Raw genomic sequence first — 26,283 nt, 5'->3', positions numbered from 1 at the left:
AAAATTACTATGGATTTTGAGTTTGGGGAAATTAACTGATTATAATATATATTATATTTATATATTAATATTCATATTATGAATAATATTAGTGTGTGTGTACATATTATATATATATTACTCAAATTGAAACAAAACTGTAAAAGTTATGTGTTTTTACCAGGTTTTGACCATTTTACGTACAACCTACTTTCACCTGGTTCATACGTATTTATACATAGCAGCATCTAAAAACATTCTTTAATTTGAAGTACTATAAACAAAAAGAGAAAGAGAAAAAGAGGAAGGAAGGAATGAAGAGAAGTAAAAAACGGAAAAAAAAAAGGAAGAAAGAAAAAGAAACCAAACCAAGAGTGAGAATGGAAATTAACTGAAAGCCATAGCACTGAGAAGTACACACAGTAGGTTATGCAGTTGCTTTAGCCACAGTTACATTTCTAAGCTTTATGTTATATATGGTGCAGCTCCGATACAGACTTACAATGCTTGTTTACTAACAACTCAAGAAAAGTCCCTTGTGAAAGGTTAATAGAATAGTCTGGAATAGAATAGTCTTTTCCTTCCTAAATTAATTCAACTGAGACTTTCCTACATGCTCTGAAAAATTAAGTTCTTCTTGGCCACTCATAATCTCAGCATTTTCCCATTCATTTCTTCCAAGTTCACTTTTCCTGTAAATTCCCTTGTCACTATGTTGCTAATGAGGATATTGTGCCCTTCATTTCAGTACATTGTGCCAAAATATTAGGCACTATTTACTTTGCCATCGCAATACTTCTGTTTCCTATTTTGGCTTCCCAGAAGTGTTCTTTCTATTTCTTATTGAACATTTTTGTGTCATCACTGGAAATGAGGAGAGTTTATTTTTGCTTCTGCTTTTATCTTCTGCTCCTTTTGCTGGAAGGAGTTATTTCTATAGTTTAACTTGAACAATTAATTCCCTCACTGGATAAAACATGGATGTCATGACATTTTCTGTATAATTTCTGTATGTTGCTGGTACCTATTGAGGCGATATTCCTTACTCTTCACATCCAATGTTGAGTGAGCTTCTAAAAGCACTTGAAATCTGTTATCTTCAAGGGATATTTTCAGAGGTTTATCAGCAGGACTTTCTAGGCTTAGAAAATAACAAAGTAGGAGGCATCAACAGGAGCCATCTGGCCTTCAAATACTGCCTTCCTTCCCTTCACCCTGTCACTTTTCTATAGTTTCTGAAACCCTCAGACTTGTTCAGTCATTCTTCACTCGATGATATTTATTGAGGTCCTCCCAGTGTTTAATCAAGGAGCTGGGCAGTGAGAATTCATATAGTGGTTTGTGCCTATAAATATACATGAGGCACTTCACACAGAGATCACAGTTGACAATTAAACAAGTGATCACTATGATAGGTGCCAAGTGCCGTGGCAGGAAAATCTCACTGAGGAACTTAAGTGGAAGTGCCTAACCCATGAGGGGGTGGAGGGTGGAGGAAGTGATATTTTTAACAATCCTATTGTGTCATTCTTTTGAATCAAGGCATTTGCTTATCCTTGTTAAAATGCAAACCACTTACCACTTATCCAGAAGACTAACACTGTTAGGCCATAAGAACTTTAGCTATATCAGCACAGATTAATGTCCACAAGCAGAGGCCCTGAGGAAATGAATATAAAATCATTAGATCTTAGATATGGGCAAGAGAGAGATTAAATACGGGATCTGTTTAAAGAATAAGGAGCCACTTCTGTAGGGTTTTTGTGTTTGAAGAGATGTAAGGTGCCCGAGGATAAAGATAGGGCTTAGGGCCAAGCCACAGAACTAAGATGCAGGTTGTAGCAATGATTTCATCTACATACAATTTTGTCTAAAGCCTTCTCTATTCCTGTGCTAGTCCTTAAAACTCCCACTCATCAGGGAAAACACCTCGACTTGGCTGCTCCATAGCGAAAGTGAAGTGTAAAAGCAAAATATCTTCATAAAATTAGATGCTACGCCTAAGGTAGTTATGCACCAAGGCAATTTTGGCAGGAAAAATTTACCTCCTGTTGTCCTGTAGGTTTTATTTATGACCACTTCTTATGTGTAATTCATTTATAAGTCTGTGGTTAGAAATTTCAGAGTAAAAATTGGTCATCCATTGTTTGACATGAACATGTGCCAGCACCTACACTTCAGAAGTGCCAGTAAATGAGACTCCTATTTATTATTTAGACAAGCTTTCAACTAAAAATCACTGCAATGTAATTATACAGGCATTCTGAGATGTAATGCAAACGTCTAACCCTAATCTCAGCCTGTGTCCTTTTATAATCCAATTCTGAATGCTCATCAAGTGATTGACTAGAAAGGTGCCTTCTACCAAGCAAGTACTGCAGGTGCATTTTTGCAAAAGGAAGAGTTCACTATTTATTCATCAGTCACTAAGAATTTTGCCTCTACTTGACTTTTTGCTATGAGAGAGGTCATAACTTGTGAGCCAGGATCTCTATTCCTGCAGTAGTATGTGTGTACATTTGCACATGTACATGTGTGCACAGACACATATTGGTGCTTGGAGCAAACAGGATATCTGACATAGAGTTACCACTTTGGCTAAAGGACAAAGATCTATCGTCTCCTTATATCCCAACATAGAAAAATGAGATGGAACACACTCCGTGAAAATAATCACAAAGATTTGAATAACACTTTACAGTTTAAAGAGCATATTCACTTTACCCAACAACATTAACAATGATGAAAAACTATGAAGAAAGCAGATTAGTTACAGGCATTCTTCTGTTATCAACTTTCAACCTATGGATATTCACAGATGAAAATAAAGTTCTCTTGAGATTGCACTTCATGGACTGGCAAAGATGTTGGATGACATTGCTGCATTTTGGACTATTAAAAACTTCACAGTTTGCCTCGATGCATTTTGCTGCATTTGTGATGCTTTTTTGAGAAGTTTTTTCAAGCATCCTTAGCTATATCAGACCTAGTAGTTCCAAGAGCAGTGCAAATATTAAAACTTCCTGTTAGTATATACAATTATCATGGAAACCAAAGAGATCATTAAAAATTAAAAGAGATAAGAAAAAGAAAGATGTTTCATGTGTATGTAGAATGAATTGTTCAGAAGTAAAAATTATTCTGAAAGCCAGAGTGAATCAAGTAGCAGAAAAGTGTTGTGCCTGTTATCACTGGACAAACATCATAAAGAGAACCAAAGAGGATGGCAATGGTAAACTTTTGGGGCGCGTGCAGCTAGACACTGGATGGATAGGAGACTCCTGTTAATCCCAGGGAGGACTCAGCACCAGAGAAGTGTCCCAGGATGCTTGAGAGATCCCCAAGAGGATACTAATCTGCCATTACAAATTCTAAGTAAAGACAAATGAGAAAGATTTTGTAGGAGAATATTATTCATTTATTTGAAAAATAGATTTTCAGTGTCTTCTATACCCCATATATTATTCTATCCCCTAGACATACATGCCACAGAACATGTGTGAAGACATGCCCCAGTCTTATGTAAACGCTTTCAGAAACTGATTCACAGTCCTCTGGGACATGCATTTGGGACTGTAAGCACTTACTGTAAGTAGAGGGTCTTCTGTGTCAGTACTACTGTGTTCTGATGAGGAGCCCAGGCTATGAAGTGTTTGAAAGACTTAGACCAAGTAGTCAGATGTTGAATGAAAATTCAGTTCATGCTGCTGACCTCCAACCAGTGATCCCATATAATGCATCACGATTCTGTACACTTTGGATAAACTAAAAACCTACCTCCAAACTTCCTTTCTTTAGTTCTTGAGAGAAAATAATAGGCAATACCAACTAAAAACCACTACATATGAGTTTCATGTATGTGATGAAGAGCTACTTTCCAGTAACTTGCTATATATTTACTAAGAATTACTGAAAATATGGCTTTGTGATTGAAAACTTATACATTGTTAGGGTTTACCAAGGATTTAATTCTATATTTCTACTATGAAGATTGTATAGCATCAGATTGCTAACTTTGGTATGTGACTCACTCAGATATAGTACACAGGAAATAGTTTGGAGTGTCTGAAAATTTTAATAAATATTCTGTATATTTTGAGTGGGCTGGAAATGTTTACAATTTCTGTCATTCTTATCTTTAAATATTCATTATTTGTTTAATTTTTAAATTCTCATTTAGTTTGTGGTAAGTTTTGGGGTTAATCTTATAATCAATAATAATATCTTAACAATATTTGGCTTTAATTATTTAAAGATTATATTTGAAGACATAGATCCATTGAAACTCAAAATAGAAGTTTTGTTTGCTAAAATACATACATGTAGAATCTTCCCTCATCCAACAAATGTACTCATAAATGGGGGTCTTCTGGTGGAAGCCACTTAGCAAGACTTTTATTCCCTTATGCATAGAGGTATCCCCACCTACGGGTTCTTCTAGTATTGAAATCATGCCTGAAACAAGTCATTCTGCAAATCTGAGGAAAATGACAACAGGATCACAGAAATGTGTTGTTAAACTCCGGACAGTTGCCCAACTACAAATTTCTTTTTATGAGAAGAAAAATCAACTCACATTCACTAAGGTCAATGAGTATTGAGATTTTGTTAGGGTCCCACATCATCTCCGCTAATATATACATATAGGTACATGGAATCTAGATGCTGACTTTTGTATAGAATATTTACTCACTACATTATTTTTAGGAAAAAGGTGTTCTGAGTTTAATTTTTAAAAGTAGAAGCATAAATTTTTTAATTGATAAATAAGTCCAAGTGTTCATTTGCATTAAATCTCCCTCAAGCTCATGTACTTGGTAGCCCTCACACAAACATTTATACACACACATGCACACACACACACATGCACACACACCTATTCAAACCTATATTCACCCTGATTACCTAGTGCTGGAATGATAAATTGGTTTCATCTGAGATGCCAACATTGATAGATGGGCAGTGGCTGTCTATATCACTATGTGGAGAATAATTTTGAGGCAGACAATCCAACTCATAAGGAAGAGTGTTGTGATCAATCAGCCAAGGCCGCCATAGATGTGAAAAACGGAGTGGCAGCACCTGTGTTTTTGTAACAGTTGACCTGATCCAGCATAACAAATTTTAATTGCTCAGCCTAGTATAATCCTTTCTCTTGTCTTAATCCTGAAGGTAGAAATTCAGTATATTCAAACTGGGATATTTAGTCTCTGTGTAGGCTATAGTTTATTAGCTAGACAGAATGAGCTAAATAAAACACTCCCACTGGAGTATTTAAGTTGGAATGGAAGAGAAAATGTCATGTTTCATAAAGTGTAATATATGCGGTGCTGGCCATGAGAGTGCACCTCCTGCCCCTGACTTTGAGAAAGAACTTGCCACTCAACTCAAAAAGCACAGTAAGCTGAAGCTTGCAGCCACAACGCCTACAGAACCCACCTCGACTTTCAAGCCCAAGTCTTGTGCTTCCTATGTAGCCCTAGAAACTAGACATGGTGAGACCTGATAGTTTGGCCATTTCTATCCAGCTCCGTGCTCATCTATGAGCAGTCTTTGTTCTGGGGTCCCCACTGTATTGACTAAGACTTAGTTAAATCTGAATCACAGTATGAGGGCTTATTAGCTTGGTTCTGCTTCCCTTGCACACAAGTGCCAGATTGGCATCCTTGTCCCATCTTGCTCCTTCCTTTTCATCTTTCTCATGTGCTCCCATCTCCAGCAGAGTGTCTCCTTTCTGGGGAATCCAAACTGATACACCTGTGCTACAGTTTGGATCTAGGGTGTACCCCAAAGGCCATGTGTTAAAGCTTTGGTCCCAGCCCATAACACTATTGGAAAATAGCAGAAACTTTAAGAAGGGGGGCCCAGTGGGAGGTGTTATGTCATTAGGGGCATGCTCTCGAAGGGGATTGTGGGGCCCTGACCTTTCCCATTGCTTCCTGGCCACCATGAAGTGAACAATTTTGATCCCTGCCATGATGAACTTTTGCCTTACCACAGCAAAGAGGGAAAACTACCATGAACTAAAACTTTCAAAATGGTGAGCCAAAATCTTCTATCTAATTGGTCAGGTATTTTGTTACAGTAATAGGAACTTGAATAACAAACCTCTATGAATATTTCTACTTAAATTTATAAAGTATTGGAGGGCAGGGACAAGGGGAAAAAATAAGAACCAAGACCTGTCACGTAAAGGTACAAGATCCCAATGATGAATGTAACTGTACTGTATACCTAAAATGTACCAATAAACTCAGTAAAAAAAATAAATAAATTTACAAAGTGTTTACATTAAGTATACAACATGCCAAAAGAGTCAGGTGACAGGCAAAATGACTGGCTTTGGCATCAGAAGATATTGATTAAAATACCAGGTACTTACTTATAGTGTGGTTTTGAACTAGTGTCCTAATCTTTAAAATGAGGGTAAAAATGGTGATACTTGATGGAACATGAGGAGTAAGTGAGATAATATCCATAAAATTTATTTCTAAACTATTAAGTTCTATATATTAAATTTAGTTATCACTACTATTATTACTTTTATTTTAAGTAACTTTAAATATCAATTACCAACTGATCAATTACTGTTCCTTTACAAATATTTATTGACCATAGTACTGGTGCTAATCTAAGAAAAAAGGAGGACAAAGTTCCTGCTTTAGTGAAGCTTACATTTTCTAAACTAACCAAGTAAATATGAATTTTATATAAAATATAATAAGAAGAACATGAGATTTCACTATTAGGGCGGCCATTTCCTGGGCTTAGTTCAACTCTCACAGCAGTGTGGCCACATTCCAAGATTTGTCTTTGTTAATCTCCTGCACAACTGCATTGCCTTTCTTTTACTCCCACCTTCTTGATGCTGAGTCCTGCCAGGGGTGGCTAAGAGACCAGTGTGATAATTTCTCTCTCCACCCACAGCTCAGTTAGCCCAGCTACTCACCTTACACTCTTATTTTCCTCCTGGCTTTTCTCTCCTTCCTGACCCAACTGGCCTTTCTCTGAACACTTGCTCTGCCTCCCCTCTCTGACCGTTTCTTCTCTTTTCTTCACTCTTCCTTTTCTTCCTGTGCTGTCACCTTCAGTAAAAGATACTGCTCCTGTTTCTTCAGGTGGCATTGCTGTCTGCTGGGAAGAGCACACTTCTAGCAGCAATAACAGGAAGAGAAACCGCCCAGGAAATAAGACCTCTGCTTCTAACACTTGTTGACGACTGATGGCCACAAAAATCAACTTATGTTTCTCAGTCACTCAACCTAACTCAGGCTTCAACAAGGCAGAGAAAGATAGAGCCATCCACTATGGACTGTGGTCAGGGTCATCTGGTCACTCACCACTGTCATGTGGCTATGCCAAGTATACAGAGGTCACTGCCTACGTAAAAGTAGAACCCCCTGGCCCAAAGCATGAATGGCCCACCGCATTCCAGCTCATAATTTTTAAAGTGGATTATTTAGTATTTGCCCTAATGTCCAGTAGCCTGTGGAACAATGGCTAAGTTTTTGATCACATTATACAACCAGAAATAAACATATGTGCACATATGTATGTACACACATGTATATATATATATATATATATATATATATATACACCCAAAAATATTTGCATTCCTGAAACAAAAGTTTCACAAAACAATGCTTAACCCTCAGTATATGCAGTACCAACCTTTTAAAATTTCATTTAATCTGTTCTTTTAGGAGCAGCGGGGAGATACTGGGCTTGAACTCAGGGCCTTCTCATTGAACTACATTCTCCAGTCTTAATTTTATTTTTATTTTGAGACAGAGTCCTGCCAGTCTTTCCAAGTTGCCCAGTTGAGCTTGAACTTATGATCCTTCTTCCTCAGTCTCACAGAACGCCGAGATTACAGGCATTCACCACTGTGCCTGAAATTAATCCTATCTTAATAACTTTTTTTAAAATGTGAATTTCGACATAGGAATTTTTAATCTTTTTTTGTTTGTGTTTGCCATTTCTACCCAACATAGTAAAGATTGGGGATCCATTCTTGGAGAAATGTTTTTAAATGCATAAAACAAAACTCACAGGATTATAAAGGTAATCAATTATATTGAAGTATAGTCCTATTCCTGAGCCTCTAGGGGTGGGCAGTGTCCATGGGCCTCAGGTTAAAAACCCCTGCATGACTAAATTGATTTCACAACCAACTGCTGAGCCATAGCCTGCAGTTTGGAAAAAATAACTATAGACAAAGCCATGGAACACTTCAGTGGTAATTAAATATTTTAGATGCTTATTAACCTGTCATGGTATTTAACAATCTCTTTTTCCTCCCTTTTTCCAGGTTTCTCCTATGCAGTCAACCACATACATGCACACGTACACACACACACGTACACACAAAATGCACAGACATGCCTATGAAAACACACACACATCTTAGGTTACATATCTGGAATGAGACAAGGCAGTAGATCACAGGGTATAACCCCTCCTGGTCCCTAGTCCTGCTCCCAGATTGCACCTCCTCCCCAGCTCTGCTGGCTCTCAGAGTTACTTCAGTGCCCATTATCTCTTTATGACACTGCTCACCAGCCTGACTTTCTTGGCTTCTTTGATGGCATTGTGAACTGATAGGTGCAGTCTGCTCCAGAATAATGGGGAAAATGGTGGTGGTATAGCCCGGAGCCCAAGACCTTTATTTTCTTAGGCTTCAGTGAACTTTCTTTGGCAGGTGTTTCCCTTTGATAGGCAGCTTCTGCCTTCCACCACAAGTTAGTTTCACACCCATCCTGCAGCTGGAGATCTAATTTGGCTCGTGGTGGACATGCTGAACGTGCTTTATCCTCAACATGGCGCAGATTAGCTGCTAAGTGCTAGGGGGAAATGGAGCTACTGCCACAACTGAATGATGCAGGTGCTTTTTCGAAAGGATTACTATTGCGATTTCCTGCTGCCATAGCAAAATACCCACAGTGAACTGTTTTCTCCTTTGGATGTAGAATGATAACTGAGCTCATTCCAGGCAAAAGCAACGTACCTTGTAAGGCCTGTGATGGAATGAATTGTTTCCCTCAAAACGTATGTTGGAGTTCACCCCCAATGTCTCAGAATTTGACCTAATTTGGAGAAAGGGATTTATATAACTAATCTAAAATGAGTTTACTACGGTGTCTGATACAATAAGACATACTGTTATATTATAAAAGATGAGATCTGAACATGGAGACAGACATAAAGATGGAAGAAAACGTGAAAAGACACAGGGCAAAGACAGCCATCTACAAACTTAGGACCGAAGTCTCAGCAGCCTGTTGACAGCCCAGTTTCAGGCTTCCGGTTTCCAGATTGTGAGAAAATGGGATCAGTGAGTGTGCCTGTGCTTCTGAGTTTGAAATGAGGAGCAGAATGTTGTTTCCCCTCTGTGTGGCCACCTGGCAGCCTGGAATTCTGAGTAACAGAGAAAGGGCTGATCACCCTGAATGCTAAAGCCCTACAGCTCCAACGTATTCAGCCTTTGTGTGGTCAGCTATCTGTGCTGCCAAAAAATGTGCACACTCCTATGAACAAAACAGAGGAGGAAGAAACATTGCATTAATTTCCCCTTTGGGGTGAGAGTGATGCAGACTGCTCTAGAATCGATTTTCATTAGCAGAGTTCTCAGACCCAAACATAAGTGTTTTTTTAAATCACACTCAACATTAATAATTTTAAAAATATATTTCCTAGGTTTTGCTCTAATAACAAGTGGCCTATAAGCTACTCACAATGAACTTTGCTTACTATTATTCTGCTCTACAGTTAAAAATGTAAAGGTAGAGCAGGACTTCAGATGTGTTACATCTTGCGTGTATGAGGACACTGAGAGCCTGCGATGGGACAGGGCTTGGGCAAAGTCACACAAGAGAAGGAAACAGATCAGGGCCTCAGTTCATGTCCTCTGCCCTCCTCCAGCATGCCCTAGCTTCTATGGTACATCTTGCTAAGGAAGTCTCTACTAAAACACAACTTTTTCCACCAACATCTTACCATTCTTCCTACCTACAAAGATGTGGAAGTTGAGAGATCACAAAAAAAGTTGAGAGATCATGAAATTACCCAAAGAATTTAGAAAAGAGATGACAAAGGTCTTTATTTCAAAATGCATGTTTTCATGAAGACAATTTTTCCTCCTCAGGAAAAAGAAAAAAACTTTTCTATTTTTCCCCTTCTGGTTTTCAAATTGAGCCTGGGACTTCCTTTTAAAATCTATTTGAAATAGTTCTTTCTTTCTGTATATCAATTATCTTTTAATGCTTCTTTTATAGTCAATGAAATTTTAAAACCTTTTTGTCTTCATTGTTAACCCTTTGTCCTTCTCCCTTATCATAAGTCACTTTTCCTGTCACGTTCAGTGAATTATACAATTAATTGCTGTTTCAACTTCCAAGTGGTTTGCCATTGTATATGCTATAGTTTTCTTCTGGATTACAAAACATTTATTTCACACAATAATGCCATTGCTTTTATTATTGTTCATGTCTCAGAGAAAGAAAAGACTAAGAACCAAACAATAAGACTTTTATTTGCAATCCCTGGAGAGCTATCCTGAAGGTCACTACAAGCCTCTCCATTGTGATGTCCATCTTGGATGTGCTCGGCCATGAGGCATAGAATAGCAGGGATCTTTAAAACCATGGATGCTGACCCCTGCATTTCTGAGATGAAAGAAATGAGGCACATAGATCCTCTAGGGCAACACACTAGCTGGTGTCAGATCCAGAACTAAGCTTCAGGTCTCTGCCCCAACCCACTGTCGTTTCCACTGTCCAGTAAATCCCAGGAATTTTTCCTGAACTCCCAAAGTTTTTTGCAAGCTACTATTGTCGTCCACCTGTGTTTATCTCAGCAGTACAGATAAAAGGGAATGTTAGTGTTCCTGGCTCTACACAGTGATTTGCAGAAACTGGTAGATTAGTTTCAAGTTATTTCTATTTCCACCTTCTTTTGTGTATCAGAATCCAAAAGCTGCCAGCAAGTTCCTACACAAGGCCTCCAGAAGGTAAGAGAATGGGGCTGTGCTATCAGAAATAGGAAGGTTAAACTATTAACTTTCTTCTGCTTCAGTTTTCTCATATTTAAAATAAAAATACTGATGCGTTTTTTGGAGGAAAACATAATACTTGGAAAGGCCTTAATGTTCAGCACAATCAATAAAAAATATTTATGATTATTATTCTAGCTACCAATAAGGAAATGCTACCCAATTGTGGTACAGTAAATATATTATGAAAATATAAAAGAGTAACTTATATAACTGCAACAATTGCAGAATAGGGCAGCAGAACTCATCTTGGGGTATGAGTTGGAAAATCTGAGCTCAATTCAGGGAACAGTGTCACCTTTCTGGATCTCAATTTCTTTCTTTCTTTTTTTTTTTTTTTTTTTTTTGGCACCAGTGATCGAACTCAGGTCCTTGCTCTGAAGAGGCAGGCAGCAGAACCATTGAGCTAAACCTCTGGCCCCTCAATTTCTTAATTAGCAACTCTAATTCCAAATTCTCAGTGTGTGAGAGAGAAACTCCCTACACAGCAAAACTTAACTGATTCCCAATCAAAAAACACCATCTCAAGCCAGAAGAAGGCGAACCCCTGCCAAGAATTATTGTTCTCTCTGCGATTAAGAAGCTGCTTCCTTCATCCCCTCCATGAGAAAAATAGTGGCTGGGCCATTACTCTGAAGCATTCTGTCCCCAAAGCAGGGATTATACATCCATGCCTTCATGGAAGCCACCTGCCCAAGCTTAAACTGGAGAAGGGAGCAGATGAACAGTGAATGTCACAGCAATTAGTTTTGGCAATTAGGCAGGCAATTAGTTCTGCAGCATGTAGAATGGGAGGAAAAGGTAAATCAGCACTGAGAGGTGACTGGGCAGTATGAGTAGGACTCATATTCCAGTGACATCCAGGTGAAAAGACATGTCTGAGGGTCCCAGCCTTCTTTCTCTACTGCTACTACAACAAAGAGGATGCTTCCTAGAGGCCCTGGAAAACCACTGCTTTAGTAGAAAGGACTTTAAGCCCCCTGGTCTAGTATCTCTCTCCCAGATGCTTCACATTTCTAGTGTTCACTCCAACCTAACAAGCTTGCTGGTTTCTCACCAAAATTCTCCCTGCAATGTTAAATAATAGACCTCTATGTTCCCGAGGACTGTCTTCTCTTGTTTGAAAATACATGTTTTGTTTTTATAGCTTTGGCAGCTCTTCTCTAAGGACAGATTAATTTTCTATTTTTCTTGGGTGGGGGAAGCAGATATATAGAACTGAATGATATAATGTGGGAGTGGGTAAAACAGTGCATTTGAAGTCAAACAGCTGGGTTTGGAATCCAGCTCTGCTACTTACTAGGCTCTGCCTTTCAGTTTCCCACTGTTAAAATGAGAATGACAAGAGGTTCCAATAGCACTTGTCCAAGGATAAATTAGTTTCCCATTTTTAGAAGGGTGTGTGCTTATATTTAAAAAATTAAGTTCTTATCTGAAATTCAAATTTACCCAGACATTGTCTGGTTTTTTTTTTATTTTTTGTTTGTTTTTTTTTTTTTGGTAACCTGAAAACTTTTGATGATAACTATAATACCTACCTTAGAAGTTATCAAGATTAAATCAAACAGCATATTTAAAACCCCCAGCGGGCTGGGATTTACTCAGTGGTTCCACCACCTGCCTTGCAAAGTGCAAGGACCCGAATTTGATCCCCTTACAAAAAAACCAAAAAAACCCTAGCATAATGCCCAACAGAGAAGTTGAGGGATAATTAGATTCCTTTCCTCTCACTTACCTCTGACATCATCATCTGAAAGGTTAGACATGTGCTGAGCCCAGAGGTAGTAGGTAGGGGGTAATGCCAGTAGCTGTGGATTGGTTTTAACCCCAAACAAGGAAAAGCCTTTCTAACGAGTTGCCTCCAGCAAGGGGTTCTAGGCCAGCTCCAGGCCTCTTGAGGATGGGCTAGACTAACCCTCTCTAATCTTACGCTGGGATCCTGAACTGGTATTTCAAGTTGCTTTTCGCATGACTCAGAAACAGGAACAACTACTGGAATCTTCATGAAATTGGGACCACAGTGACACAGGAAACAGTGAGCACAGCCCAGGTTTGCTTGATGCATTCACAGTGATTCCTAGGAAAAGTCAGGGATGGAATCCTGCGCTGGGTTTCACGCTTCACAGTACCATGTCGGTGTTCTGATAACCTACCTAACCAAAGGCACCTTCAGATTCTGTGAGACAGAATGCTTATACAATTATGAGAGCCCTCTTCAAGAAAATTACAAATACAAAATTACACATGAAAATGAATATTTACTTAGAATGAGAAATGATATCAAGACAAATTACAGGAGTGCTGGAGAATTAGATCCCTTTCTTTAGAGATCTCTGTAAGTGGTTTACCAGAAATGCTGACAGAGAAATGTTTCCTGATTGGAACCTGGCTTCCTCTCTCCACCTGGAACTGTTATAACTCATAGCAACCCAGGAACTCACAAGGCCTCTGCACGTGAAGGAACCTATAACTTACACCTCATTAGTTTCATGATATATTGTATCTTCTCTTGCACTTAACTGAATACTTCTCCAACCATGTTTATTACATAAGCAATATTGTAAAAGTTTTAGGAAGACAAAAATATTTAGGTGAGGAGAGAATGCCTCTTGTTTCCATATTCCTTTTTCAGTCATACATGTTCAGGTATGCAATTTATGCACTTGAAATCATGACATCTTAGTCTACTTTGTTGTTGTTAAATAGAACATCACAGGCTAGATTGTTTATAAACAACAGGAGTTACTGTTCTAGAGGCTGAAAATTCCAAGAATATGGGACCAGCGTCCAGCAGTAGCCTTCATGCTGTGTCATAACATCAAAGCAGGACAAGTGAGTGAATTCAAGACAGAGATAGAGCCAGGGGAGCAAGAGGGCAAAGGTGAGCTGGACTTTCCCTTATGCTTAGGAGCCCACTTCCCAGGATAACTATTCTATTCCCACAATTCAAGTAATTATCCATTCATGAGAATGGAAACTTTATGGCCTAATCACCTCTTAAAGGAAGGCTCCAGCTGCTACAATGGCAATTAACTCTTACCATGAGTCTTGGAAGGAACTTTAAAGCCATAGCATACAATATTGATGTGATTTCATACACTTTTCTGCTTAACATGCTATAATTTCCCCGTGGTTGTCCATTGTCTTCATCACCATAGTATTTCAAATCTGCATGATAATACACTAGCCCGCCACTATTAGGAATTCATATCATGCAAGCAAGAATTAGGATGAGAACTGAATTTTAGTCTGACTATGGACAGTTCTAACCTCCAGAAAAAATGTTTCTCAAGAGAAAGACCCAAGCAATGTTGTTATTCACAAAGGTGTAAATAATCTGTCGTTTAAAGAGGAAAATAAGTCAAACCAATTATTAGGTGTGGCCAGATAAAGAAACTATCAGCAGGATAGATTTCCACTCTTCAACCGATTTCTTTAGTTAAGCAATTGAAAAATCCAGAGAGAACAGCCCTGCTTGTGGGGTTACTGAATAGCCATGTGACTGCGTACTAGAGTGGACATTTTTTTCCTAAACAGTATTTCCTAATGGAAATAATTCCTACTAGAGTCACACCATGCCAATTCTATGGCAATAATTTAATTATGCCAATTAGAATGCAAATTATTCCATAAAGCTCTGTGGAGGACCCTCTCTCAGAGAAACTTCTGAACAAAACATTTCAATAGTGCTCAATAGCTTTCCCCTTCCTGGGTAGAAATTAGGAGTTGAGTACAATATGATTCATAACTTCATGAAACAATTTCTGTGGGTGGACACACATCACTCATCTCCCCCTTACAAGCCTAAGGCTATACACCCCCTTACCTTTTACTTTCTCAATGTCTCAGTAGGGTGCAGCCACCAAACCATCCTGTGTTGGTTTGACTTTTTAAAACTCCGGTATAAAAAACTTAAGCAATAAAGACATGGTAAAAGCATCAAGGGCTTCTACTCTAAATCCCCCCTGCCCTGCCGTGTTATATCAGGCAGCAAACTCAGAGTTAGAAGTGCTTTTTCTGTGTTTGGAAAGTGCCTCCATACCCACTCAATTTATAAGTAAGGTGATTATGGTTCATCACAACCCACTTAGAACATTAGACCAAGAGGATATAAGCTACTGAAATTATGGCCAGGTCATTTTTAGACTGAACTTTCATATTAATGGGTATGACTCACCTTATTTGGGGGTTCCTAATATACCAAAGATTGTTGTGAAACTCCCTTCTTTGTATTTCTCTTGCTTTCATATTAATAGCAGGATGGGAATCTTAGAGTAAAGACCAGGAGGTAAGCTAGCTGTGAGGGATGGTGGAGGTGACTTGCCTCCTGTGAAGTGATGATCTCTAGGCTGAGACTCTCCTCAATCCTCAACCTGTAACATCCCCTCAAACTTTATGGCTTCTGATGCAATGAAAAGCACCATTTGGAAGGTAACTACAAAGAATTGATCCTCGTGTGTCAACCTTCCTTCTGCATCAGTGACTCACCCGGTGTCACACTAATGGTGATGATCAAAGGGCTTCTGCTTGGCAAAAGTAAAAATGTGTACATTTATTTTTTCTTTTAATTTTATAAAGGCAACATCTATGTGAACCAAAAACAGGGAATGACATTCTGACCAGCCAATTTTCTCACTGAAGCTTTTGTAAAATGAAATTTTCTTTACTTCCTATTTTTGTGCTGTCTTCTAGTGTTGCTGGCACGAGTAACAATCATACTTGGCGCTTCTGTAGTGCTTTTCATCCAAAGACTTCAAAGTGCTCTACAGCAGGATTTCATCCTCACAGCAGGGCCGGGAGGAGGTCAGCTCTGTTATGCCTGGTGAGCAGATAGGCTGCTAAGAGGTGATGTGGTGACTTAAATGTACGCCCTGCAAGCTGCAGGGACAGGAATGGGTTAGAGCCCAAGCTCCCTAATTCCTAACTCCGTCTGCTGTTCATTTGTCTCAGCCGATGTGGCCTGTCTTTGTTGGGGCTGAACATTTGGCACAGCACAACATAATATGAACAGCTTGTTAAGTGTCTTACCCCATGGAGAAACTGGAAACCCAAACAAAAAAAAGAAGTAATCTTCAGTCTTTGAGAATTTGGGCAGGGGTTAGGTATATAGAACAGTAGTACAGCACGTGCCCTGGATTTAATCCTTGTTACTATTAAATAGAAAGAGAGAGGGGGAAAGAGGGAGGGAGGGAGAGAGAAGAGACCAAAGATGAATTTTGTAAAGTTCAAAAATGCAAAAACTAAACACATGTTCAGAAGCACAAACATATACATGACAATGTTAGCTTTTTTTTTTGTTTTTTTTTTTTTGTTTTTTAAGCAAGGAAATGATAAAAGCCAAAGCAAGATGACAGTTTCACCTTGGAAAACTTAGGTATCTAAAATTAGGGAGGAAAAATAAAATAAAATAAAATTAGGGAGGGACACATAGTATTTGGTACATTCTAGGTCTTAGTTTTGGTGGCAGATTCATGAAAAGCCATTCCTCTTTATAATCACACGTATGTGACACATACTGTCATCAAATATTATAGACTAATTTAAGTCAGTGAAGATGAACTGAAGGTGTGAATAAAAAAAGGCTTTCAAAGAAAAGCACAGGCCTTCAAGGATGTGTGCACAGGGTTTACTGTTCTGTCGAAGGAGCAGGAACACCCAAAAGTTTTGAAGGTCAATATTCTTAAAATGTATTTCAAACTATAAATCAAGAAAATTATTTGAAACAAATATGACATAAAATAGTTATTACAAATAATGTGTAAAGAGTTTATAATATAAGAAGCAAGACATGAAACACTAATGAGAAATTTTTTTTAAATATATGAACAAACAACTTCAGGGAAATTCAAGTGAGAGAGATACAAAAGAGGCGCCAACTTCATTCATAAATAAAGAGATGCGGAGTATTTACAGCAACTTTCTTTTTGTAAGATTGGTAAAGGCTGAGAAATTCCTCAATGCTGGCAGAAGTTGAGTAAAGCAGGCATTAACACGGCTGAGGCTCAACCTTTCCAGAAGCGTTGCTTGTTTGTTCAGTGGTACGAAGAACTGAGTTTGCCTCTGCACCGAGCTACATCCCCACCCCTTTTTTATTTTTTGTTTTGTTTTAATTTTGAGACAGGTCTCTAACTCACTAAGTTGTTCAAGCCGGTCTCAAACTCGCAATCCTGCCTCAATTTCTCAGACTGCTGGGGTTCCAGGCATGCATACCTGGCTTCAGAAACATTTTAGAATAGAATCCAGTAGCTTTATCTAAGGCCCCAACTTTTTCCTAGTAAAATCCTGGAAACTTCTCCAAAAGAAATCATTAGGAATCAAAAGATGTGCATTACAGTGCTATCATTAATAGTAAAACTTACCCTAAATACTGAACAATAAGAAAATGGTAAGTAAACTATATACATGTACAATGAAAATGATGTACCCATTAGCAATTGTGCCTTCAAGAGATGTTTACTGATACTGGAAAATGCATTCACACTAAATAAAAACCAAGATACAAAATTGTTCTATTGCATGGCCTTAAATTTATAAAATGTCTGTAAACACACATACACATACTCAAGGAAAAACTCAAGGCAAACGTTGAAAGGTTTGAATAGTGTCCACTGTTTTATGCATCCATATGTAATTTTTAGTTTATTTTTCTTCTTCCAAAATTTCTACAAGTAATATTCTCATTTTAAAATAACATGAATGCTTTTTGAAATAATAAGAAATATCCGCCAAAGAGGGGCAGACACTTCCTGGTACTATTGGGGCTGAACTATACAGTGGCCATGGGAGCATGACAAGCTGCGCCAGTTTGCTCAGGATTCTCCTAGTTGGGGCTGGGAAACTCTCAGCTTTGGGGCAAACCAGGACAATCAGTCATCCTCCCTTTGCCCTGAAAGTCACATGAGAATGGAAAGATTTCTACCCTCTTGATAGTTTCTTTAGTCTCCCTATAGAAATGGCTACTGTGACCTTGCAGCTTTGGGAAGATTTCTAGATAAATCATTTCTTAAAGAGCTTTGTTGAAAACAGAACAGATTACATAAAGACTAACTAGGCTGGTTTAGCTTAGTTTATACAAGCTCTGAATATTCAAATAGGTCAGCGAACAAAAATTAGCTTTGTCTTAGGGAAGAGAAATCTATTTATCTCTCATTTTATTCTTTGTGCTGTACAATTTCTTTCCATTTGCAGCCTGGAAGTGGCAGGTATATCGAGTTGCCAGAGGAAACCTGAGCACTGGGGAATGCAGCTTAGAAGGTGAAGCAGGTACCCTGGTTAGGGCTCAAGTCCACTGAAAGAACTAAGATTCAAGAGAGATTCCCATTACCTACAATACTTCTCTTACACAGTTAGGACAAATCCTCTCTGACGCTAAATTTCCAGGAGGTTCTATGTCTTTGTTTAGGAAATGTGATTTGTCTTGAAACTGTGGTAGAATATGATATCCGGGATTGTTAACAGCAATTGCTGTGTCACTGAGATGTACAGGGAGTGGCAGATGAAGGGGTGCGAGGGAGTCAGAAATGCCTGTCTTTGACACAAGCCTTTTCCAACTCCCAGCTGTCTGAGGGCTGTGCGGCAGTCACTTAGCCACACTGCACCTCGGTTTCCCAGGTGTAAGATGGTGGGGTGATAGCACCACCTCCTAGTGTCATGAGGACTGTAAGAAGGAAGAACTCGGAGCAGTGCTTGCAGGTAGGTACACAGAAGGCTTAGCAAGGAGTGCTCCTAAATTCAGTCACAGGGCAGTGAAGAGAAAGAATCCAAATTGAGCAGGGTGAGAAGTTTGCCCTGGGACGAAGCCTTGACAGACCCTCACTGGGGACCCTTTGGTCCCTTCTGCAGGTTAGAGTAAGTGGCGGGGCTTTAAAACCCATGCTGTCCATTGGAAGAGGGTCACCTGGAGAATGGAGTGGGGTCCTAGTGTACAAGCTGTGAGACTCACCCCCAGACCCAGGCCCAACATCAGTAAGCCGCTCCTGCTCCTCGTCAATGGCAGAGCCAAACAGGCCCCTCCTGAGACAAGGAGGGTGGACCAGATAGGTGACTCTATCTGGAGAAAATATTTAGTGGGCCTTGCTAAATCTGTCTTCTTTTAACCTTATTTTCCTTTCTATTTAGGATCAACCTTCACTGGCTTCCCTTAAATTAGCAATGAACATCATTACACACTGCCCCAGTCCCCCTTAAGGAACACATTTTAAACTTTGCTTTTTAAAATTCTCTTTCCCTTTAGCTTTTGAAAAATGTTTCAAAAGCTAAAAGTAAAGAAACAAACAAAACCAAGAACAATGCTCAGATAATCCAGGAGCCCATCCAGAAAGGCAAGAAAATAGGGTGGAGGAAGGAGACTAAAGAAGCATCTAATCTCACTGCTTTAAGGGGAAAAAAATAATCTAATGAATAGGGTGAATGTTAAGAATTGCTGATGTAGGTTAAAGATATAGTATTACTCTTTGAACTGTTTAATGGATCTTGAAAGTTATCAAAAATACAGATTTGGAGGAAGTAAGAAATATTTACTTGTCACAGTGTTGGGCACTTGGATTTATTTGTCTGTGAACATGTTAAGACTTTAAGACAACCAACACTGCCTACAGGGGAGGCAATACATCTAACAATGAACCTGTGTCCTACTTTCTTAAAAGTAAAGCAGGAGGCAGTTGAGGGAGATATCTGAGTTTTAATATAAAGCACAGTTTAATTCTCAATGAAATTCTAGATAGAAGCATTAAATACATAATTTGTGAGCACTGGAAAGGAAAGCAGTGATCGCTAAGAGACAACATACGTTCATTAAGAGTCGGTCATGTAAAATATACCTCTTTTTCTCCCAGTAGGAAACATCAAAGATGAAATATAATTTAATTACACAGAGTATTTGAAGATGTTGATAATATTGTCATTAGGGGCTAGGGATTTAGCTCAGTGGTTCTACCACCTGCCTAGCAAGCACAAGGTCCCAAGTTCAATCTCTGGTACCAAACAAACAAAGAATTAAGGATAATATTGTCATTGTGATCACAGTGGAGAAAGATAGCTGAATTTTTAGCTGAGTATTTATTTCACCCTTCATTCCTTCTTTTGTCCACTCATGTATTCAGTCAGTATTAATTCTACACCCAACATGGTGGTAGAAAAACACAGCACTGTGTTAAAATTAACAAGTGCATTAATGTCAACTTAGATCTACAGGAAATTTTCATAGGATATTTCTGAAATGTGGCCTAAGATCAAAAGCATCAGAATCACATATGGTGCTTGTTAAAAATGCACATTCCTGGAGTCATATCCCAGATGCACTAAATCAAAATTTCTGGAAATGTTACTTGTAGATGAGCACATGTAACAAATATCTGAGGTAAGACTTTAGCACATACAAGTTTGAAAACCACTGTTAAAGATAATTCTCTGCCTTCCTAAAATTATAAACATTTTAATCAGTAAATTGGGTGAATTCCAATATAAGCTTGGTCTATCAAATTTATAGATGACTGAAAGTTGGAGGTAAAGCTAATAAACCATATTAAAGAATCAAACTTGAATCAAAAGACCTTGGAAAAGGAGAATGATGGAATGAAATTAACAATACACAACTTAATAAGGTTAAGTGTTAAGTTTTGCATCTAAGTTCAAAGAATCAACTACTTAAATATGAGGTAGTAAAGCTGTAGAGTGACAGCAGTTCATTTGAAAAAGATTTAAAGTTCAATGAGAGTCAAAAAAACTTTTTATTAAAAAAAAGAAGAAAATGAATGCAAATTTTAGGATACATTAACCTACAGAAACCTAAATTAGGGAAGGGTGGAGCAAGGTTGTTCTCAGCACTTTTTGCATAGGCAAAGCACATCTATTTTTAAACATTTAAATACCTATGTTACAGTTTGGGTGTTAACTATCTCCCAAGGGCCATGTGTCCCCAAGCTGGTCCTACTGGGAGGCTGTGGAATCTGTGGGAGGCAGTTTTGTGGGAGGGCTTTGGGTCATTGTTAGCATGCCCTCAAAGGGGACTGTGGAACCTGATCTTTGTTTGTCTGATGCTTCCTGACACAAGAGGTGGGTTTTGCTCCATTGTCTGCTCCACCATGTCCTTCCATGATGTGCCACCCTTACCATAGGCCCAAAGCACTGGGGCGACTCAATCTTGAAATGGAACTTCCAAAATAAATATTTTATTTTTATAGAGTAATTGCCTGGAGTATTTTGTTGTGGTGACAGAGCTGAATGGCACAGCATATTTTTTACAAAAGATATTGTCACACTAGAGTGTGTCCAAGCAAAGGTTACTAGGTATGAAATGTTTTAAATTCACATCATATAAAGAATTCATAATAGATTATGTTATGTCAGAAAAGTGAAGACTCAGGTGTAATGATACCTGACTTTATGGTGTTGAAAGACTATTGTGTTGGAAAAGAAATAGACTTTTTCTATATGGTTCCACAGGAAAGACCTGAGGACACTGGAGCTAAGTTGAAGGAAAGTTAAAGTTATTTTTGGTTTTACATAAAAAATAATTATCTAAAAACTAGAAAGTTCTCTGATGGAATAGGCTGTTACCTCTCTGAGATACTGAGTTGTAGCAGTAGGTTAAAATACTGTTAGAGAAATTGTAGACAGGATTCCATTCAATCAACAGAGATTCTATGGTGGGAGTGTTTTTGTCCGTCCTAAAATTCATATTAAAAATTAATCCTTTTGTGTCAAGAGAAATACTAACTGCTTGTTTTCTCTCTTATCTCTCATTGCAATAAACACAGAGGCATTCTGTGATCTCAAAAGGTGCAGGGATTTCTCACCACCAGCAAATAAGCAATCAGTTCTGTAGCAGTGGACACCAGCTGGTCCACTCTAATCCAGCTGGTCTCCCTTAATCCAATTAAACTCTCACACCATCTACCTGGAAATAGCACCAGATCCCACAGACTGGGGGCACCCCACTTTGAATATCAGTCACAAGCTCTAGATTGTTTTACTTGCATTTCTGACTTGCTAAAAATCAGGGTTCCTACAACTCCCTCCTTAGGTTTGATTTGCTTGAATGACTCACAGAACTCAAAGAAACATTTGCTTACTTTTCAGGTTTATTTGTAAGTGCAGTACAAAGAGTACAGGTGAAGAGATGCACAGAGCAGGGATGGGAGAAGAGGTACTGAGGTTCCACCTTCTTCCGTGCCTGGAAGTGCACGACACCGCAGGAACCTCCATGTGTCCAGGGATCCAGAAACTCTCCACACTGCCCATTGCAGGTTTTGTGGATGTTTCATTACATAGATTTTATTGCTAAAAGACTTGCTGAGAAAACCTAGCAAAGTCCTGTAGTTTCAGATTCTTCTTGGCTTGTCTGTGCAGTAATCCTTCCACCAGGTCATATGTTACATAGGATATTCCTTTAAATGGAGATTCTGTTCTTTACACTTCTTTATTACTTTACCTAAATTTTGGTTTCAGTTCAAAGCCTTCAAATCTGTATCTGGTTGTATAGTTATTCATCCTTCCAGGGAAATCAATTTCATACCTGGGGGTGGGGATGGGGCTGTTTAGAAAAGGCATGAGTCAGAATTTCTGCAGCACTTCTAGTCCTCTGCAGAGGAAACCTGACTGTAGTCAATCCATAAACTGATCTGACCTTAATCCTTAAACTGCTTTATCCCATCTACACAACAGCCAGTGTTGCCAGAAATAGACAGTGAACTCAACGGCAAGCAGATGCAAGCTGGCCGGTGCTCGCTAGGGCTGCTTGGCACAAAATCTATATCAAAACAGGGATAATAGTAATTAACTGAAGTAATCATTTCCCTTCTTTGGGGAAGTTTTATGTTTAATATACAAATTGGTTTAGGCATTTGGAAGATGGAGCACAAGCAAAAGATATCCAGAAAGAAAGTTGGCAGTTGAAGTTACGTTAGGACAGCAGATATAAAATTAGTAGTTGAAAACTGTAAGATAACAGAAACCAAAAGAGAGTCAGAGGGTAGGAGGGATAGTAGGGTAGTGGGTATAAGAACTGTTGGAGCAGGCATACAGAACCTTCCTGAGGGCGGAGGATGAAGCACTCTGCTGCTGAGGGCTGGTCACGCAGCTAAGTTCCTCAAGCCACCTTGGACATTTGAGCTAATTCTGTCCTTTGAACAGAATTTCAGTCTCCCACATCAGCTGCTGCATAGCTCTTGCTATTGTCCTTATTTCTCTGTGGATACTACATAACATTTGTCTAACTTTTCCCTTAACCAAAGAAACAGAAAGAAAAGAATTTGTACTACTTGCAGTCTGGGATATAGACCAAGAAGCTTATTGTAAGCTTAACATTTTTTTTTCAGTCTCACATTTGTTTTGATCTCTAAAATTTCATGGCAAAATTTTTATTTTCCTCCTTAAAATATCTGTGCTCATTTCTTAATATAAAATATTAATCCACTGATTAAAATAAATAATTTAAAGATTGAAGAAACACTGTTTCAGTTGCTTCCCATGATTCTTGGCCAACTGTCCTATCTCTTAATATATGGCTTCCTCCATCTGAGAAACATGGCCTTACAATACGCTTGTACTGTTTTACATGGGTTTATCTGAGTTTCCTTAAAGATCCAAACTATTGCAGTAGATTTAGGGAAATATAAATGTGTGTGTGTGTTTATGTGTGAGTGTGGATGAACCCTGTTTTAATATATCATATGAATTACAAAACTCAGAAGACAGCATTCTAGATATTTGTTACTCCATGATATAATTAAACACTTTAAAAAATTAAATTAAACACTTGCTTCAGAACAAGAGTTTAATGTTCAAACCCAAATATACTTTTTTACAGATGTTTTATGTCTTCCAGTATATTAGAATTGCTAGTGTCAATTACACACACACACACACACACACACACACACACACACACTATTTACTGTAAGTCTGAAGGAAGTCCATCTTCTTTCACATAAACCTCACTAAAGAAATAATAATGAAGAGAGACAGGAAGCAGAGGACATGGGTGATACAAGAAGAATCAAGGATAAGAACTAAAACTAAAACTTGGCCAAGGTATGGAGAAATTGTTTCCATTAGATTTTATTTAAAAATTAATTATGTTTAGAATTCAGTATTTTATATGCCAAAATGTCATTGGTAGTTATTAAATGTTATTATTTATTAAAATCCTAATAGAAATTGGATTTTAAATTAAGTATTGACTCCTAATAAATTAAATTTAAATAATTAAGTATTATATTAATGATGAGGGATTTCAAGAGAGGAAATCCATTGTGAAACTCACATTTTACAAAACGTTGTATATATAAATAATATGTTTAAAGTTTATAATTTTATCGATCCCTGGTACCAAAAAAAAGTTTATAATTTTCTAAGCCATCATTTAGTCCATGACTGCATCTACTTCCTTTTGACACTAGTTTATACCTCCTAGGTGCTATTCCAACCAGTGGTATTTGTAAGAGACCTACTATTGACTGTGCACACCAGTTCAGTTCAACAGACTTCAATGGACATTCATGTGCTCCAGGCACAGTGATAGAAGGAGACTAAAGCCTGCTCCTGCTCTGTGGGACCTCAAAGCCTGGGGAGAGGCAGGAATCGTAAATATTCATCATAGTACAGCATGCTTCACGTGCCAGGGGAAATGTGTGCAGGACATCAAGTCGGGGAGGCTTTCTAATTCTCTGACACTCAGATGATTCTAATGCTTAATGCACTTTCTGTAATAAAATAAGTACATAAATAGTGCCCTTTTCTTTTCACCCTGATCCCTGGGTGAACAATCAAGTACTTGGGATTGCACACACCCCTCCCTTCTCTTGGAAATCCACTGGAGCTTGACAAATGAACATACATATATCAGTGTTGTTGGTTTTTTGGGGTTTTTTTGCTACAGTGAAATATATTCTTAATAAAAGTCTTCATATTAGTCCAATTGAATATCTTTTTTGTTTTTTGACTGAAGAGGTACCATGAATATATATATGTCTGATGGTTTTCACAGTGTCTTTCTACACCTAGACCATAAGCCAGGAACTTACAAGTCGTCCTTGATGGCCCCTCACCTCCACCACCACATTCAGTCACATCTTAGGAAATCTAGTTCTAAATAATGAAGCTCTTCCTCTTTCTTCCATTTGACTGTGGCTTATTCAACTCAGATGTTCAGGAATTCTTGACAACGTAATTGTAAAAATATCTTCATCACACTCTCTGTATCCAGCAGAGCCATCCCACGTAGTGCAGAGATCTAAGATTGTGTGGTTCTGCTTAGACCCTTGCAGGGTACACTATCATCTCCCAAATGAAGGTCAAACAGGTTGGACAAACTTCTGAAGGCTCTGACCCACTTCCCTGTCTGATTTCATACCTGCCACGGAACACTTGGTATTTTGTGCTCTGATTACACCAAGTTACTGACTGTTTCCCACAAAAGCTCTTCCAAACCTCCAAACCTTTGCATCTGAATCTCCTTTTATGTAGAGATTTGTTTTTCCAGGTGAGGCCTACAGCCCAGCAGCATCACCTAAGAGCTTGTTGGAAGCGCAGACTCTTAGGCTTATCCCAGAACCACCAAATCCTAGCCATATTTTAACAAGACCCTCATATAATTTTTATAAACATTAGAGCTTTAGAAGGACTTCATAGAATACCGTCCTCCTACTTTGCCATCTCCCTCATACTCAGCCTTATTGACCCAATGTTTCTTTCTATACGTATTTTTAAAAAAGGAACATGTCTTTTACTATTTTGAAATAAATGATATGATTAACATATACTACCTATACTTGTAATTTAAAAATTTCTGTATAGTGCTTTATCTATAAGAAAAACAGCAAGTAATATGATATAAAATATGGATTTTATATGCAAATCCATGTGCACAACTATACTCAAAGACATAACAAAGTAATGAAACATTTGCCTATTTTCACTTTGGATTGATAGGCACAAATGAAGACCAATTCCAGTGTATTATTTTGGTGACACAAATACCGCAAGCAATGAGACAGTGATTTTTCAAGATGGTAAATGTCTCTTGGCTAAGTTTTAAAAGACAGTCAGGCAAAATATTCATTTGCTTCACAAGGGAGTCATATTCCAAGAAAATTCAGTTTTTATTAAGACTGTGAAATGCATGCTTCGTATTCCTTTGTGATATGAGTTTAAGTGTTAAACTCAGGTCATTAAAACCAGATTTTTACTTACATGAATGTCTGGTGGGACATTCATATGTCACTCTTTTTTTTTTTTTTTTTTTTTTTTTT

General features: G+C 38.3%; 1 long non-coding RNA gene across 3 annotated transcripts in view; it reads right to left on the bottom strand.

Annotated features, from left to right (window-relative positions):
* LOC104866274 overlaps positions 1-26,283 on the bottom strand; it is a 133,541-nt gene that overhangs the window by 92,330 nt on the left and 14,928 nt on the right. The window contains exon 3 of one of the 3 annotated variants that reach the window (XR_004518823.1): positions 22,370-22,565. The exons of 1 other annotated variant lie outside the window; for it this stretch is intronic. This is a non-coding gene — a long non-coding RNA (uncharacterized LOC104866274). Of the gene's footprint in view, positions 1-22,369; positions 22,566-26,283 lie in introns of those variants that run through there. One more of the 3 variants, XR_781402.1, reaches the window with a different exon arrangement.

This window comes from Fukomys damarensis, unplaced genomic scaffold (assembly GCF_012274545.1).
Source record: "Fukomys damarensis isolate Sample0158 unplaced genomic scaffold, DMR_v1.0_HiC HiC_scaffold_24, whole genome shotgun sequence".
NCBI classification, from domain to species: Eukaryota; Metazoa; Chordata; class Mammalia; order Rodentia; family Bathyergidae; genus Fukomys; species Fukomys damarensis.
Note: the sequence above shows the minus strand (reverse complement) of the source record. Positions and strands in the feature narration are given on the sequence as shown.